We start from the raw sequence: 18,451 nt of genomic DNA on the forward strand, positions 1-18,451 counted from the left end.
ATAAATGCATTATTGTTTGTTTGCCATTTTAAAAATAAAATAATATTACTTTAACGTAGAAAATCTTCCAGTCGTAATACAACTAGAAATTGAATACAGTTTAATTTGCGACTGGCAGCGATAATCGTCAATCGATTATACAGTATATACTGTATGTATATATAATGTATATACTTATGTAGAGGGCGTATATCGGCCTGGAGTGGCATAAGCATACGCTCCTCCGGATTCTCGTCGAGAATTAAACAGAAAAATAATTCGGTCTCGGGATAATTTACAATAGTTATAAATGAAATATTTAGAGCAGCCGTGGCTCGAAGGTTTGTTTATAAATGAATTTTAATTTTACGTTTAGTGTAAATTTGTCAGCGTTTTCTTTGGAAATTCGGAGAGGAAAAAACCTAGGGGTGGTTGACAAAAAAGTGTCCTTACTTATCCAGACACAAAAATTAATCGTAACTCGATACACAAATATCTGGTTGAAGATTTTATTTATTTATTTTTTTTCCTCCAGCGATTAGTCCCGGTTTTAACTGTGGAAAACTTGGATTTTAAGTCGGGTCGGTCTCTACTTATAAATATTTACGTTAACAGATGGCGCTAAGGGCGAAGTTATTAGTTGGGACAATTGTTAATACGGTGTCGACAGAGACGTTTAATTTTAATAATTTCGGGAAAACTTTGGCCCTCATCCGTCGACCGAGTCACAGTCAAAGTGATGACGACGCCTCCTACTCGTTCGAAAAGTCGTTCGTGTCGGACGCCACGTTTCAAGAAAAATGTCCGTTGTCTCTTTCGTTTTTCACACGATTTGCGTATTAGCTCTGCGAGAAACGCCGACTCGTTTCTGTTTCGTAAAACTAGAAATAAGGCGGCGCCATTTTCTAGTCTTTAAAACAATACAATTGCAGTCTGTAGCTATCGGTAAACGACCTTGGGATAAATGACGTGGCGCTGGAATGCTCTCCGATTGGCCGGTCTGGCTCGTGCAAATGACGTTTTCCAGCGTGGTAAAAGTCCACCCAAAACCAGAGAAACCTCGTTTACCTCGCTTATTATTTTTAATATTCCACTTCTCCATTTACGAAAATTCGTCGCGCGGGTAAAATTAAAGTCTACATTTTCTATAAATTGAAAGAGATTTCTTCCCTCACTTCCGATGCTTCGTTACTGCTGGAAATGTGGTGATGAGTTTTGGAACGTGTTGCCAGGTAGAAGAATTTGTAAACCCGTAAATAAAGCAAAATATGATAGAAATAAATGGGTAAACCGCGAAAACGTAGCCGAGTTGGCTTTGTCTGTTATCCAATCTAAAGGCATTTCCCAGTCGCAGATCGACGAGTTCTCTCCTTCGAGCGACCTTGGTAGAAACAAACGGTAAACAGGGCAAAATGAATATTTAATAATTATAGATCGTAGGAAAACACCGGCCTTTCGCCCGGCGCGAGCTTTACTTAAATTGGTAATTACCGGAAAATGGGAGCGGAATGTTTACTTTTTCCAATTTATAGTTTGTTCGTTCGAAAAATAGCCAGAAATTTGATAGGACTTCTTAAGAACTATGTTTAAAATGTAAACAAGTTGTCCCGATTCGCGCCGTCACGCTCTTAAAATAACCCGGAGAAAATGTTTATAACGGAATTAATTAATTAACGATGGAAGCGGTTAATAAACGAACGGAGAAAGCTTTCATTTTAAACTCTCGATAAAAGTACTTTCGTAGCGCCGATCGCGGGATGCGGTGAGGCGCTTCTCCTTCCTTTACGTAAACCGGTTCTACAGTGCGCATGTTCAGAAACATCGTCTGGGTGTTACCTGTTCTTGTATTGTCCACTCCACTTTAATTCCGCAAAGGTGTTTGACCAGGTGAGTAGCGTCCTTCTTCCTCCGTAAACCGTCGCGACTCTATATACTTTAATTACTGCAAACGTAACCTTTATTCTTTCGCCCACCCGTCTTGGCGTCCGGTGCGGTCTTAGTCTTTACTTGTCATTTCCAAAGTTTAACGTTTCGTAAAGATTTAATTTGAAAAAAAAAACTTTTAAACATAGTCGTGTATTTTATTTTAAAATTATAAAAAAAACACGTTTGAACGATGTAACATTCGATCGGCATTCGATGGGTAAATTGCGTATTTTTTTTTTCTTTTTTAAATAAAAGGAGGGGAAAACAGAATTAACCGGCTTCTGTTCTTGCAATATTTATGAATATAAATGGAGGTAGAATTTTAAAAAAGTAGAATGGAGAAATTACATATAAAATTGGAAATGACGTCACGAGAAGAAACAATTTTTGACATTTGGTTTCTTCTCTGGGGATCTCTGTTCTATTTTGGTAAACTTAATACCTTTGAAACCACCGTCTTTAATACTGTAGTAACGAAATAATACGGCCGTGGCATCCGTCTTATTATTGCACAGGTTATACCTGAACATTATCTGTATGTTTTCTATGTTCTAAATTTTAATATGAACTATCAATTATGTGTAATAGACTTAATTTGTATATATTACTCTCTATATATGTCGTTAATGTTTCATTATATAATTTATCTATCTAATGATAATTACCTTTAAAGCGGACAGCGCGAGACCGTCCATTATCCAAAGCTAACTAAAGTATATCGACATTTGCTTAAAGGTCAATACTCTTGTTGTCTATAATGCATAAATCGACTATTAAGATTCAAGCCTGAAACATGCACATATCACCTAGATATAAGCTTTCCCATACTACATAAACAAATCATCTTCTTTTTTAAATAAAAGGAGGGGAAAACAGAATTAACCGGCTTCTGTTCTTGCAATATTTATGAATATAAATGGAGGTAGAATTTTAAAAAAGTAGAATGGAGAAATTACATATAAAATTGGAAATGACGTCACGAGAAGAAACAATTTTTGACATTTGGTTTCTTCTCTGGGGATCTCTGTTCTATTTTGGTAAACTTAATACCTTTGAAACCACCGTCTTTAATACTGTAGTAACGAAATAATACGGCCGTGGCATCCGTCTTATTATGTGGTCGGTTCGCGCATTCTTTAACATTTTAATAGCCTACGATTTTCTCCAACTCGTGCATCGAAGATTTATTTATACGCAAATTAATAATCTGCTTACCGAAAATATACTTAATAATCTAGTTTATCGATAGATTTACGAAACGTGTAATAAAATATAAGAAGATTTATTTTTTTAGTTTTTAAAGCCAGGGATTAAATGGCTTTAAAAAATATAATAAAAAACTTCTTATATCTACGCCAAGAGCCAGGAAACCCTTGGCGTAGGTCTTTCGTTATACTTTTCCGGGTTTGCCTGGTACAAGTGAATAAACTAAACTATTATATATCATTTTTCAAAACTTTATACTTTGAACCTCTTTCTAAATTCAGTATTTACCTAGGGCTATAAGTGTGAAAGATATCGAGAAGGGAAGGTGAGACGAAAGGACTGATGAAGAAATTAAGCTGTTTAATATAAATCACTAAGAAAAAGTTTAGTTTTTTTTTCTTAATTTGGGGATTTAGTAAAGGTTTGGATTTAAGTTTCGTAATTTAATTTTTGTAATTTAGATGAGGTTATATGTCTAAAATATATCGAGAAAGGAGATATGGCAAAGGAATGCGGATTGTCGTGTAAATACGATAAATGTTACTAAAAAACTTTGTTTAAGGAGTTTCGATTTAAATATCGTCACGATTTCGTGGAGAAGTGTAGAAAAGTGATGCAGTTCGACGTTACCCCCGGGTTGTCTTTAAAAGTCGTTTAATTAAATTTTCCCTGTATTATATAATTAATGTCCACCTTGGACTACTCCTAAAATATTAATTGATTAAAACACGCAACCGTCGACCGAACAAATATAACATTTTAAAGCATTTCTTCTCCTATTTCCGAGGAGATTTATCGGGTTAACAAAGAGTATTTCGTTAACTTTACAACGTCGATATACGACGTAAAGCTCCTACAGAGCTGCAAATTATACAATATCCCGGTTTATTATTATATTATTTTCATTAAAAAAAAAAAGTCAAATTCCCATTTATGTAACCGACGTCAATAGAGATTTTAACAAATATTTGCTCCCGTTTTCGATATTGTCGGAACAAAACGAGATCTCGTATTGATTACAGAGCTTATTGGGCTGGAAGCATTGGGCGAAAAGGAATGGAAATTTTGTTTTATCCTATTTTTTTCTAGATGTGGAATTTCAAAAATTTAAAAGTTCGAGACGATATCTGTCATACAATGGATAGGATAAAGCGGATGAATTCTATTTACGTATAGAGAGAGAGAGAGAGAGAAAGATTTAGAAGTCGAATTCGATTTGTTGACTCGACTACCGAATAGATCCAATATTTGACTATAAACGCGTACGTATAATACGAGAACGACGAAGATAAAAGTCAATATTTATTACTTTGAAAGTCGAACCTACAAAATGTAACTGTCTGAATGAAGTGCCGCGTCGATAAATCGAATGGCATTAATATTTTTATGAAATTTCTGCTGGAAAAATTTCTTTTTCCATTATTAAATTCATACCCGGGAAACACGCTAAAACTTTTTTGCCGATGCCAAATTGCTTTTCTATTACTATTCATTTTTCGAAAAAATCGAAAACGTCAAATTTGATATTGTACCAACAAAATATGTATGTGTATATGTATATACAAACTCCGATTTACTGCGTCAGAAATCGGCACTAAATCGAGTGCGGTGCTAAACCGAAGTATCAGAAACAATAAGAATTACGCGCGGCAGCCCAGCTTGCTGGCCAGTTTGCAACTGGCGCAATTTGATGGCCGCGACGTCGCTTTTCGTACAAAATGGCGCATTTAATAACTGGCGGGTCCCCAAGGGTTTTCTATTTAACGTTTAGGCGGAAGATCCTATTATGAATATTTCCGGGCGATTTACCAGAGTGGCGCCGTTTAGGAAAGCGCTACATCGAAGTCTGACGTTTTTTAATAATAGTTTTCGTTAGCCATCGGACGGATATTCTAATCGGTTTTACTTTGTGACGTTCTCTGTAATTCGTAACCACCCGCGGGGTCGCGACCTACCAGTTGAAAAACGTCCTTTCCGTTTATTTAGGAGCGCTATCGGCGAGTTATCGCAATTACCGAATGCCGTTTCGTCGCTTATGATTTACGCGAAGGGAGCAAAACAGACGGAAAACATTACTTTCTATAATTACTTTCTGGCTTTTTCCATTCGATTTATGGATTTTTCTGATTAGAATATCATCGAGTGACTTCTTTCGTGTTTTTGTGTAGCCCGTATTTGGGATTGCCGCTTCGTAAACTGGTTCAATTTCGTGCCAGCCACCGTCTTGCGTAATAACCCAGTCGAAACTATATTTAATTTTAAGTGAGAATTTCTCGCTTTCTAACAGTTGTCATTCGAGTGCTACGCGATTTGAGGCAGATTTTTAAACATAAATTTATTTTTATTTTAAATAAATTATAAAGGCGTTTATAGATCTTATTAAATAAACAAACTGTCTGAGGCGTAATTATTATTATTAATATAGTTTCTGTACGATACTGTATCCATTCTAACAATACCTGACATTGTCAGTGCATTGAATTTGAATAATGTCTAACTTGAACAATATCTAAATATATATTTACTTCTATAACATACATGTTACTCTATCTACCGTATGTATATCCTATGTAGGAGGATATATACTAGAGTATACGGTATATACCTAGGTAGTTGCAGATATTGTTCAATAGTTCAGAAAAGGTTTTTAGTAGTTAGAAAATTAATTTACATGTTAGTATAATATTGTTTTATTATTATTATTAATCAGAATATGAAACTAATAATATAAACAATTCGATGAAATTTTTATAGGACTTGTAAGTACAGTACAATAGAGGTCTGATAATTAGTTTATTCCTTAAAGTATTTAGCTTATTTGAATTAGCTCGATTAAAACTGGTTGGAGTCTGACACGTTTAGATTTGATTTCTACACGTGACACGCTACGGTACCACGCGTCTAAGATGCATTGTTTTGTCAGAGTAATATACGCTTCTGCATCAATTTGTCGTTCTGGCTATAAAAGTGCAGAAAATACGTCAAACTGACGTAAAAATGTACGCCATTCGGATAAAACGAAGGCTCCTCTATTTTACACAACAAAAGATAATGCCTAACACTGTAACGACCTACTATAACACGGCACAATGGAGCTAATTGGAGTAGACAGATGGAGAACGGTATAAAATCGAAAAAAGTCTCGCCAGTCCGACCGAATTTCGAACCCGGATCTCTTACGAGTTAGTGTGATAATTGTCGCCCGAACATCATCTGTTTCACTTCTATCTTAAAATAACAAGAGATTTTTACTGCAGAAATGTACTGACGATAATTATTGTATGCGATTAAAGCTCATTTGCCGTAAAGAACTCGGTGGTTCTCGATGTTCTTCGGCATAAATTTTTAATGTAAAATCGTTTTCATTTGCTTAAGTGGTACCAAGCGAAGGTGGGGAGATTTGGGGCTTAACTCCATTTGAGAGAAATCGACCTGGATGTCGTTAGTTGTACTGTACGTCGAGGCCGTGCATGTATTTGCAAATAGGATCGAATACTTAAACATTAAGGAATCGAACTGTAAACTCATATACGTCGTACATTACTTAAAAGTTATTTATTTATCTCAAACAACTATTAAAATGTATTTAAAAATTTTTGTCAAGAAATCGAATACAAAATTTAATCCAAATTTCAACCGAACGACTGCAAAATTCAACCGGTGGAAGGCAAAAATTTCATTTTACAAGCTAGACGTTCGTTTGATTGCGTACGGAATTTTTAATTGGGCTTATCAAATTTATTTTGCGAAAATTTCACCGAGTCTGGTTATTTTAAGTTTCCTCTCGAGTTCTTCGGACACAGACGTTTCTCGGGTGAAGAAGACACCCGACACCCACTCGTGTCGTGTCACGTATCGATTAATTTATTTGTTACGCGACTTATCGATGTTTCGTGTTTGCTTTATATAAAATATGGTTTGTTTAACGATGTCGTACATCAGTTTTGTCTTTTAAATTCTAAATAGATTCACTTATTTGTAAATGTAAGTCTATACAAAGTAATTCATTCGTAAAATGAGTAATCATTAGAATGCGTGCATTTACCAACTTCGTCCATTATGATTTAGAAAAAAATAGTTAAAAAACGTATTAAGCGCTCATTTTATTTGCGGATTATTCGGAAATTAATATTGATATACAAAAGCTATAGACTTAGTAGAGAGAAATATAATTTTGTAATTAATTATCTCGTCCATCGGATTATTAGGCCTATATCTATATAAATAAATAGACTATAATTTATTCAAATTCAGTTAAAATTATTTCGCTTTCGAGACTATATTTTCAATTTGAAACGACTCTCATCCAATATTTATCATTTATAAAGAAAAGAATGAAGAATGCAAAGTGTAAATACATAGAAGTTGTAAGCACGGGCATCCGCAGAACATTTTCCAAGGGGGACAAAGCTTAGAGAGAAACAATTACATTAACAAATTTTTATTTTATTATTTAATTGTTAGGATTTTTCACAAGTAGATTATAGAATAAAGCGTTGCATCCATACAAAACGACAGACAAAGCGTCCCACAGTTGAGGGTATAAGGTTACATATCACGACCACTTTTACGATTATAATTTGTGGAATTTTTTACTCTATCCCAGGGAGGGACAAATGTTCCGTTTCCCCCACCCGCGGACCACAGGGTCGTAAGCGAGCTACTTCTAGGCACGTAGTATCTTACAAGTTTTAGAAAATACCGTTCCTTCCAGAAGTTAGCGTGTTAGACTAATAATTTGTAAATTTAACATATTATAATTAATATAATTTTGCTGGAAAAATTACGCCAATCAACGATAATCTTCTACGTTATAAAGTTATAACACCGAAATTTACAACGTGTCAACGTCGCTACATTAAAAGCCTTTCATAAATTTTCTAGATAAGTGAGGTGTAATGGATTGGCAATGGAAGCGATAAGAAACGAAAAGTTTGTATCGGTCGTACATCAAATCGTATCTTCTATTCGAAAAAATAACGTGGCGATTTCTTCTGGGAAATAAACTGAAAACACGTCGTCGCTACTTCTAAACTAGATTTTATTCGCCCTCCGTTGCCAGCCAAGTCCCGATAGCATATGCAGAGAAGGTTCTCTTAGAGTCCTTCGAGTGGAAAGAGATAATTAATCTATATATGTATATATTAGAGTGGCCCTTATTAACACGGAAAAAATTTGATTTAGACTTTCTTTGGACGCATCCCCAGAATTATTTCAAATCGCATAAAAGTCGCGTACCCGAAATTTTATCCGAATAGAATAATAATAAATGAGGCCCAAGCGAAATATTCGGTGCGTGGAATCCTTTTTCCCCAGGCACCCTGCATTGCTCTATTTCCGGAAATAGTATCACGTAACATTGAAGTAAGGACGGAAGAAATTTAATCACCCGGAAACTGAAATACCATCATGTCCAAGAAAGGGAAGATAGGCATATCAGTGTTGACGAACACGGAACGGTCGAGAGGTTACCGGTAGTGGTATCGTTTGAAGGGGGCGGGCGACTACTTGGTGTTCCTAAAGCTGAAGATGGAACTGGGACAAATGCTTGGTGTAGCCTATTTGAAGAATGGGGTATTACGAAGAAAGTTAAGGCTTTCCGTCGCCACACTACCGCTCCCGAAACTGGTTACCCGAAAGGAGCTTGTGTTTTATTGGGGCGTTTCCTGGAAAGAGACTTGTTCCGTTTGTCTTTTTTTTCGGCACATTTTGGAAACGGCACCGAACCGTGTTTCGGGTAAAATTTGCATCGTAAACTTCCGGTCCAGATGTTTAACTCTTCGATCGATTCGGAGATCAATGACCAATTATAGATGTGTCAAAATTTCAGACTGAAGTTGCGGATGAAATTGTAGAACAATTTATTTGTGACACTCGTGACCAAGTATTGCAGTTCTGTTTGAATTCTTTGCAACAAACGCAGTGTACGGATGACTACAAGAAATTCCTGGATCTCACTGTACTTTTTCTGGGGAATCCACCTGGTGAAACTCCCTTCCTTTATCAAGGTGTTTTCCATCATGCCAGGTCGATGTGTAAAACAACGTATAGCTTTAAAATATTCTTGTTTCGGAAACGATTATTCTGAAAGATGCAGAATAACGAGACATCTGCTTGTTTATTGTAAACTTGTACGTTGAAGCTTGGTTCGAGTGACCAAAGGCAGTGAAAGCGCCGTTCGAGACGTTTTGTTTGTTTCTTAAAGCACTGACGGAATATCCAGATATTTAAGTTTCCCGGGTGGCTTTACTCGAGTTTTGTGGCCATTTCTGTATTTGGCTCCCGAGATAGTAGCGAGGTTGAGGCCGAAGTTTTAAACGCGAAAACGTGTACGTCGGACGTTCAGCGCCGCTTTCCTGTAAGCCTAGAAATTTAACAATGGCGTTTGGAATGTCAGTGGAATCATGCTCGACATTCCAAACGCCATTGTTAAATTTCTAGGCTTACAGGAAAGCGGCGCTGAACGTCCGACGTACACATTTTCGCGTTTAAAACTTCGGCCTCAACCTCGCTATTAGTTGTTTGTTTGTTTGATGCACGTGTTCCCAAGAAAACAAAACTGAAAATCATTGAAACTATGAGGTTTGCTGGTTATACAGAGAACAATAACAATGGATATATCAATGAGAAGAATATACTGTTGCAAGATTTATGTCAATTTGTTACCTCCGAAACAATGAATTTCTTTTAGAGATTTGAAGTTTCATCTCAATATTTGAACTTTGATTCTGATAAGTGGGAATCAGACAAGCATTACAAAAACTTTCCATTTCTCGACTTTACTAGTAACGAACGATACGGCATAGCGTGTTACGAAATTAATACAGGAATATAACTATTTTTACCAATATTTTGTCCTTAATTTTATGAAGGACAAAAGCAGTTTCTGTTACAAGTAGTGAATGACTACCTGTAACAAACTGTTAAAAGTACCCAGACATCAGGGAAGAGCTTTTCATAAATTTAGATGTTATAATTACAAAGTCAATTGCGAATTTCACTTTCAAAGACGTAGTGATTAGTACATTAATGGATTTCGGCGTCTATAATAAAAACGATTATTGATATTATTAGTATTGTTGTTTCAAATTTCAAGACAAAATTATGCCATCACGCCTGCACGTAATGGAATGACTGCTTTAGGTTACGTACAGCAGTATAAGTGTTAGGTTTTGCTCTGAACTCGACGAACTGCATAATTATACATAGAGAATAAAGGGTATATTACTTTCAAAACGTCAATCTTTGGGGCACCATTTACACTCATTTCTCTGGACTGAATTTTGATATACGTTAGTTTCTAACGTGTATCAAAATTCAGCCCAGAGAAATGAGTTGGGCCAGCGTAAATGTAACTGTTCTAGGGTAAAAATAAGGCCACTGTAATATACATAATTTACTTTTAGGCCGAATTCGAGAATGTTACTTATTTCGTCGAATTTGACAATACTCTTTCCAAATTCAGGAAATTGGCAAAATCGCCGGCCGACGCTAGCGCAGCATTGCGTAAATTTATAAACTAACGTATTTTGGAGAGCTTCGTTTACGATTTAAAGTTTATAATTTTGGAGTTTTTACTGTAAGTACTTATATTTTTCTATTATAAATGCTTAAGCACATTTAACGTAACATCTACATAATGCCTAACTAATTTAAAATCAACGTTTAACTCTGCGCCGAATCTTAAGTCTAACTCGGCGTTTATTCCATCCCATACGACGTTAAATAATTAAAAACCGAACAGAATATTTGCTTGATACAAGAAAATTATACCATCGTAATTGTTTATCAGATTACTCAATAACTTATTAATTACACAATAATTAATTATATAAAACAAAAAAGCCATCAATATAAACTGGGTTGTTTTTAATTAATCGACGATTATTTAATTCTTCTTTCCGCCATCTTTCCGACATAACCGGAAGTAAATGCCACGTCATTACCGTCTTCGTTTATTCCATTAGATACATTTTTTAAACTCCAGAATGTATAAATCCGTTTAATGCGAGTATAAATTAATATCATGAAGTAAACTTCGCCTAAACGGAAAATAGTAAAATAAATTCGCGTCTTACGTTTTCTAAGCCGTAATTCGATGATCGAAACAAATATCTATCTTATTGGAAAATATAAAATGGCGATTTCACGAAATAGGCCATTCAAATTTGGCCCGTTTCGCCAATTCGGCAGAAAATTCGTGAAATCGGCAGACCACGTACCGATTTTTTTGTCGAATTGGCGTAAGGTATATAAATTTTACAACAAAAATCAGGAATTTCGCAAAGTTTTGATCACAATGCAATACTTATTGATCTCTTCCCGTTCGTATAACCCCCGTCTTAAATATCGGAGGCAAAATAATTAAGAAAATGTGAATTGTATGGTTTTTTTAAATATTGCACATAAAACTTTGGTTATCATTATTTTAGGAGGTTTATCTTTATTTCACCAATGCAACTTTAAAAGTACAAGTAAAATAGAATCCCAGCAACTGGTACTTCCGCATTGCGAGATTCCGCCGAACTTAGTTACGTCGCTACTCTAGATATTTTAAAATTAATTTAAGAATTAAATATAGCTTACCTATCAATAGCTTGGAATTCGACGCGTGTTTACGAAATCTGCCAGGAATAATTGTAATTAATTCATTTTTAGTCCGTCGAAATCGTAGTAACAATAAGAAGCAACAGATGCCAGGGGTGGTCGATGGATTGTGTGGGACCCGAAATAGAGCGCGACCTTTTCGCCTTTTGTTTTTTAAACAAATAAAATGCGTAGAATGTTTCTTTATTAGCGAAATTATTAAGACTGCTTTCATTTTCTGTTAGTAAAAATAACATTGATTTATAGGAGTAGGAGTCGTTACGGGACCCTAAAATTTCTCCGGGCCGGTGAAAAAGTTCCCGTTCTTCCTCGACTGCTAGACTAAAATTATACAACGCACACTTAGATTCGAATCTTAGAAATATACTCGTGTAAATAGAGATGGAATTATTAATATAATTATTGTCAAATTCCTCAGATACGATCGATTCTTTCTTTACTTTTGAATTCTAAATGGAACGAATTTCCAATTTTGAAACCGTCGTCGTCATCGAAATGAATATTTTGGATTATCTGCCTTCTGTAAAATGAATGGGACCAAAGTATAAATACGAGATTGAATGAGCTTTGCTACATTTATTTCTGAGATTTAAAATGTCAACTGTGTGTTTTAATGCAACATTTGTTTATCAAACCGAAATAGCAAACTTCATACGAAAATGAATAAACTCATAAAAAGATGTTTGATTACTTGCAAACGTTGCAAGCATTGTTAAAAATAACGTCCTTCTTGTTCGATACACAAATTACAAGACTAACAAATGTAATTTAAGATTTATATTTTCGAAAATAGCTTGGACACGCAAAATAAAATACGACTTTCGAGTTGCTTCGTACCTTTATTCTTTTTAGCTTATCATTCTTCGTGGCTAACTTAAAACAGTTTATTATCATCTTAGACAAAATTAGAATTTTTAAAAATAATCTTTGAAATCTCGATATTTCAATATGTTAATCAATGTGCAAATGAGTGAGACTTGAGAATATAATACAGTATCTATAAATAAATTCACATTATATATAGCCTAAGTGCAGACACATTTTTAAAAACTTTTTGGGGGTTTATAGGTCTACAATTTGAAAAAAATTGTAGACCTATAAACCCCCAGTGTCGTCCGTCTATCTGTTTTTCCTTAATCTCGAGAACGGACGCATCGAAACTCACGTTATTTCGATTCAAAAATTTTTTCCCGAAAGGTGTTGGATGGATGACCGGCACGACTCCATTGTTAAAGGAAAAGTATGACGTACGGGGGCAAGACACCACTAATTTGAGTCGGAGAGCATATAATTTAAAATTAAATAATTAAAAAAAACTATGATTAAAAATTGCAGCCCGGCATTTCATAATAAATAATTGCTCCTTTTACTTGAATTACTTGTAATTCATATAAGAATATTAATGGATTAATTAGACATTTTATTTTCTTTAAAATAAGTTTTTAATAATTTTCTGATAAAACGTGTGCCCAAGATAAGTTATTGTGCTAGACAAATTTAAGAAATTATACTGTAGTTTAAATGTTTGATTTCCAATTATACTTCCTTCGTCGGCCGTTTAAATTAAATGGGAATAACATATTTGTTTAACAAGAGCACGATAACAAAAATGGCGGCCTTTTGTTTTGTCATCTACCAACCACGCGTCATCGATCAATCACCTTTTAATTAAATTCCCACCCTTTTCCCGAGTGTCCCTATTGGAGTAAAAAGTTAAAAAGATCTTTGCTCCCCTAACCGAATTGCGAGCGCGTCGTTGGCTCTGTGTGGCACGTGACGGTGGCAATTTATGCGCGTGGCCGACAGATGAGAAAACGAAGGAGCGCTCAAAACTACTACCGCAATTGGAAATGTCGTACCTTATCTCTTCCAAATACTCCGAGCGCAGAATGTTCAGTATCTGAGCGGATGGAACTATTCCAAACCGACACTCGACACTTTTCAATAAATATTTTCGATGGGTTCTCACGTATCGTAACAGAATTTATGACGTTCGACAATTCGATAGCCTTGGAATTATTTACTTATCGTGCTTAACTGTACGAAGTCTGTATTTCACTCTAATCGAGTAATGAGCAAGAGATTTCTAATTGTTCCTAAAAATACATTTTGTTTAGGAAAATTTCGATGCTCCTAACAATTTAATTGTTTGTGTTTACTGCGCTCGCAATTATATTTTGAAAATAAGTTATTGCTGTCTTTGAAACATTTTGTAAACTGCAACTTGATGATAATTACCTCTCGGCATTCTCTGGATTATATGAATCAATACGAAATTACCCGTCGATAACATTGTTTGGTGTCGTCCTTGCTCGAGTCCTTTAAGAAAGTAATCTTTTAAGCGTCTTTTCTCAGAATAGGAGAAAGGACGCTTAATCGAAAAATTTTTGTGTAATTTAAAATTCGATATTGTAATATTTAATCTAGTTATATTGAATATGTTGTTCAGACTCTCATTGTCCACGAATCTTCTATAAAAGATTTTCATTCAATCCATAATCCTATAAAAGGAAATCTTTTAGTTGCTTAAATCTATCTTAAGTCTTATAATTTCTTCGTATAAAATTATATTTAGTCTTCCGATAGACTTTCGAGAATACAATTTTTCTATTCAAACATAAATAATCTGTACCTATAAAGGAAGATGTTTGTTTGTTTGTTCACTACACACACCTAGGCCGCTCGACCAATTGCCATGAAACTCGACAGTTACGCTACCATACTTCTGACTTAGATAACGGCGTAATACAGTCCGAAAATATTGATTGGCTTTTTATATAACAATTAATTTTTGTCCACATTCGATTTGCTGGCTTTACGTATAGCGCCACATATTTGCAAGCTATTTTAAAAATAATAAATATAATTTATGCAAAAAAGGATATAATTAAAAAACAGTTATATTCACTTAATTTATTGTGACAATAATGTAGAGGGAGGTAAAAGGACTATGTCATTACTGCCGCGGGTAGCATAGAGCACTCGCGTGCGTTAGGTCGAAAGTGTTACACTGAAAAGTACACAAATATTTAATTTTACACATGTAACAACTCGGGTTTTTTATTTCACAATGATACTTTTTTAATTTTAATAAGTGTCCTCCATTAGCCGAGTGGATAGAACCACGGAACACCGGTAATCGATGGTAGGTTGGTGCACAGCCAACGGGCCAGCCACGTGAAGTTTTACGGGTTTTCTTCTCATTAGTGACACTTAAATAGGGATCAGTTTCCCATCAAAGTCCTCCCGTGAGGTATCCCCTGGGTAGAATTGAAAATATGATATCTTAAAAAATTTTTATATCATATTTTCAATTCCTGTCTACTTGACCAATGAAATCGCTTTACTTCGTACCGTCTGAGTATCGCGATAAACACGAGAATAGTAGGATCTATATATAGTTTTCGTTTTAATGCTTTGTTGTTTTTATTTTATTTTTGCCCTTGGCAAGGCAGGACTTATCTGCCTAGGTCCTCTAGGCCCTCTGTATAAATCTAAGGCATCTCGCTTCTAGAGGCCTCTGACTCTAACAGATGTACTGTACGTTTATCGATACTCGGTCTGGTCCAGACTCTCGGAATCGACTCGGGTCTAGCATCTGGAATCCAAGATAGACCTTTTATCAAGATACGGGACACTGTAAATCCTAGCTATAAGTGTAATGGCATCCTCTTTATTTTTCACATTATGTCAATACAACGATACAGGGCCGGATTTACATAAGGACATTTGGGGCCGGTGCCCAGGGCCCCACAAAACTATGTTTAAACATAATTTTTTTTTCCTATTACTGCGACAGCCTAGTGTGGCCTAATCATGAGGGCCACAGGCAAAGAAAACCAAACCCAGGAAAAAACCTATGGAACATATGAAAAATTTCGGGAAAAAATTTTACATAGGTATTTTTCAATTAAATTAAAATAATTAGTTTTACACAATAAAATATATGTATGTTTACAATAAAATTATTTTTAAATGAAATTTACAACTTCCTAGTTGAAATCTAGTTGAAAGTACAGTATTTTGTGTAAATTTTCTAAATTATGAAATTTGCCTACTCTTAAAGGGGAGCCCCACCGAATTTGTGCCCAGGGCCCCTGGATTGGTAAATACGGCCCTGCAACGATATTGTTACGTTAAGCAGTACATTAATACGATAATGAAACATAATTATAAGATATAGTATCATAGGTTAAATAGTTTTAAAAATTTCATGTTTTTGATATTGCCTGCTCCCTAAATATAAAATCACTTATTTTATAACCTGCGTACAACAACGGAATAGGGGCTAACGGAAACGCGATAGAAAATTATATAGAACAAGGAGAAAAAGTTGATTCTCGATTGGCACCATCGACTCTGCGAACGATTGTTTGCAAAGCGTCGACAAGGAGGCGGCAGTCTGACTATTTGGGCACTTTCGGCCGGAAGAGAAGAACACCTTTATGGTTTATCGAGCATCGAGTGAATTCTATGGCTTATCAAAAGACGTCGGCAGAGAATATTGCAGCAGCTATATTTTTACAGCCAGATAATGCACCCACGTTCGACCCGAAATTGCCACCGTCCAACTGTTACGACAAATTCATCTGGAATGTTTTTTTGTAGCATGCTGTTACGATTCTCGAAGAGACCGCACAGAACAACTTAATTGGTTATTGAAATCTTTATAATATCTTACATATGTTAATTTATCTTAAAAAGTCTTATTCACTCGTCACCTTAAAAACAATAATTTACTGCAAACCTGGAGAATTGTAACTAACGGAGCGACATAAGACACGCCAGGAAAACTGCCAAGAAACACAAAAATAAAGCATTTTTTCGTGTCTAACGTCGACATTATACGTCTAAATATTATAAATTTTTATCACGGTTAATATATTCAATAGGTTAATAACGGAGGGGAAAAAACTAAAACTTTGGCACTTTGGAGCAAAAAACCAAATTTTTTAATGAAAGTAATGAATTGAAAAAGAAAACAAGTTGTTTTTCCACTATTTTTGCACCATTATTTTCTCCTTTTTTTGTAAAAATGTTGGCCGACGGTCTCATCGCTGACAGCTTAATGATGTTAACAGACTAATGGCATTCGACTTCTTAATTGTCTGAACGGACGAAATAAATAGGCTTAACGGTGCCAATAAGAATTTCTGGGACAATGCAAAGTAATGAGAATTATTTGGCCCTATAATAAATAAATCAATAAATACACACTCAAACGCCATTTAGGGAAGGAAAGATTTTTGAAAAATGTTTAAAAACTCCATTTTAAAGATTCGACCTCGAACGGAATCTAATTTTTTCCTGGAAAAGGCTTACTAACTTCCTGTCTGCTCTACGTAATTAGTTAAATAGGATGCAATTTTCGGTACAAAAAGCCGTTTTAAAATCGAGTAATTTTTGAATAAGAATTAGAAAGAACAATTAATTTACTTTGTTTTATAAATTTTACAAAGTAATTTCCTTAAAGCAAATTTTTATTTATCCACGTTAAATTGACTAAAGCCGGCTTCGATTTCGTGTATCAACAATTTTTATTTCTTTTTATTTTTGCTAAAATAAAATGAAGACAAAAATTATTTAATTAGATTTAACTGTTACCTGGTTTAAAGATCGAAATTAAAAAAAAATGAACTTTTATTATATGCAAAACGTGTAGCCAGGCGTTAAATATGCCAAACTACGTGTAAAAGTAATTTAAAATTCACAGATTATTATATTTAAAATGGTAAATATATTTAAATAAATGCGCGAAATTTAAATATTTAGGTATTGGACCGATGCGTAAACCCAACTCCCGACGATTCTCTCCGCGTAAGTTATTCATCCGTATTGTATTACGTAAACGGATTTTTCACACGTGGCGTAATTAAATTGGACGATACGGAAAGAACCGGAAACACGTCTACACACTAGACTTGATCTAGAAACGTAACGTTTCAGACAATACAAAAATGGGTTTGTTGACTTTACTTTTATATTTATCTTTTAATGTTTGCGTATTTTTATTTGCTAATTGTTCCCCTATTTAAAACTGTAGTGCACGGCCATCTTTTTCCTTTTGGTTCAAGATGCGGTCAAACATACCATGTAATTTAAAAAATCATAGAGAAAACTTGTAGATGAAATTTAATTACGTCATCGATCGGATCCGGATAAAGATCCGTTCAATGATATAATTAAATAAATCGGAATCAATCGAGTCTGTCCTTGGATAAAGGGGTCGGTGGTGGGGAATTCTGACGTAGAGGGTCTCTGAAATTGACTTTTTAATGTAAATACTTGATTATAAATAAAAAATTCTTTTGGTAAGTACAAAAACCTTTATTTTTTCTACAGATTTTAATTGGTATATTTTTTGGATTTCAAAAAGATGTGGTTTCACATTTGTATCTGTTGCGGGTTACATCTTTTCTCTCGACTCTTATCAATTCAGAGATAAATTTATGTAATACATTAATTACTTAATAATAAACATCTACTGTACTTTATTAGCGAGAAATTTAAGACAAGTTTAAAATATTTATAATAATATTTCTATGAAAACTGCATACAAATTTCTTTTATTTTAAATATTTGTATTATCGAATGCAAAACATTCGTTTCGAAATAGCCTATTAATTTTAAAAATATTTATTTCTTTTTAAATTGCATCTTACTAATCCAGGCATTATCAAAGACAATAGCAATACGTCATTTTCGATAGTAATTATTGTAAACGACATCACTC

The 18,451-nt window shown here is 34.6% G+C and overlaps 1 protein-coding gene across 1 annotated transcript in view; it reads left to right on the forward strand.

Moving 5' to 3' along the window:
* Window positions 1–1,753: 1,753 nt before the first annotated feature.
* Window positions 1,754–18,451, forward strand: part of LOC136969965 (tumor protein p53-inducible protein 11-like) — a 100,790-nt gene continuing 84,092 nt past the window's right edge. Inside the window, exon 1 of the mRNA XM_067264346.1 lies at window positions 1,754–1,866. The gene's annotated coding sequence lies outside the window, so the exon portion shown is untranslated. The remainder of the gene's footprint in view (window positions 1,867–18,451) is intronic.

Source organism: Centruroides vittatus, unplaced genomic scaffold (assembly GCF_030686945.1).
Source record: "Centruroides vittatus isolate TY-2023 unplaced genomic scaffold, ASM3068694v2 contig_10, whole genome shotgun sequence".
Taxonomy (NCBI): domain Eukaryota; kingdom Metazoa; phylum Arthropoda; class Arachnida; order Scorpiones; family Buthidae; genus Centruroides; species Centruroides vittatus.